Here is a 1528-nt window from a genome sequence, read left to right as displayed (position 1 = left end):
TTCGGCCGGTGAAGCTTCTACAATAAGGCCGCGTTGGTAATCCATTTTGCTCCGTTACCCACCTGGGGCAGTCTAAAAGTGATGAATAGTCGTAGTGGACTGGTCAGAATTTGACAAGCTTGCTATGGCGCAATCGTTTCCATACCACCCACCTAAAATCCCCCAGTGGATCCTTTTCCTTTTCCGTGGGCCTTTCGCCTCGCCCACAGCGAACATGCATACAAAACTCGAATGTACAGTGTCGTGAACAATAGAATATATTCTTATCTAGGTACCTACTTACCTTACCTACCTACCTGGCCACCACAGTCTTGGTGGTAATAACCATACATTCTGGGGTTGTGACGCCTGCACACATTTGCACGTGTATATAGTAGTATAGTTAGGTAACAAGCGAGAATGTTGCTTTGGCGGATCTACCTTGTTTTTCCTCCTGCCATTACTGTATGGTATGGGCCGTTGGAACTCCTCAATCGTTGGTAGTGTAGAGCCGCAGCTCCGCTCTACTACATGTAGAAGAATCGCAGATCCAATGTGTATAGATAGATATACTGTGCTGGAAATGCTCTCTCTCTCATCAATCCCAATCCAATACCCACCAGCGCATACTACCTTCTGTCTATGCTGTCGTTATCTACGGCTGACCTGAGCCCATGTGTCGATCTGCTTTCCGCCCCTCGCTCCCAACCATCTCTGACTGCTTTCGCTTTCTCGCGGGCCAGGCAAACTGGGACATAATTTCTTTTTTTTCTTGCATCGCGAGATATCCTCAGCCGCAAAATTCCAAGGGATCACATCATGGGCATAAGTCCTGGCAGGTGCCAGGGCAGATTTGCCTGCACATGGTCTCCCATCAGACCTGTGCATCTGAACCCACCTGTGTCCGCGCACGTCGGCCCAAAGACGGAAAGTGGGCTGTTGACGTGGCCAATAGGAACACTAGCATGGCCCAAGCGCGGATGGTGCAATTGCCAGGCACGTTGATGCCATCACTCTAATCACCTTGGCAATTGGCTCGCAAGAGTCGAGAGAGTCCAATTTTTTCTCAATGGGCACCCTCATCCCGCAAATGCTGCTCACTGGCTTTTGGGCTGATGATCATCATCACCTCCGCGGGCACACCTCGATTAAATTTGTTTCTCATTAATGTTGGCTAATGCTCCCAGGGATCTGGTTCACTGACGGACTACCTGGTAAGCTTCATGGGCTGCAGCCACCGGGGGGGCCAGCATTTGTTACACAAGTCAAAGAGAAGCCTCTCATCAGATCTTGGTTCTCATGCTTACCACAGCTCGCCTCGCTCCCATCCCCTTTACTTCGGCAGTCTTACCGGGACACTCCAGTCATCTCCATGATTTTACGGTCCCACAAGTGGATTATAGGGTTTCGGTACGGAGTTAAGTAGCTAGTACGTACCTGCATTGCGAAAGAAACCCCAGGATCTGCGGCTACGACTACGCGGCCACAACGATACCGGAATCCATCTCTTGATATTACCACTGGAATGCCAATTCTATACCACCGCCTT

Source organism: Pestalotiopsis fici, assembly GCF_000516985.1.
Source record: "Pestalotiopsis fici W106-1 unplaced genomic scaffold PFICI_Scf_1, whole genome shotgun sequence".
Classification (NCBI taxonomy): domain Eukaryota; kingdom Fungi; phylum Ascomycota; class Sordariomycetes; order Amphisphaeriales; family Sporocadaceae; genus Pestalotiopsis; species Pestalotiopsis fici.
This window is presented reverse-complemented; position numbering follows the sequence as displayed.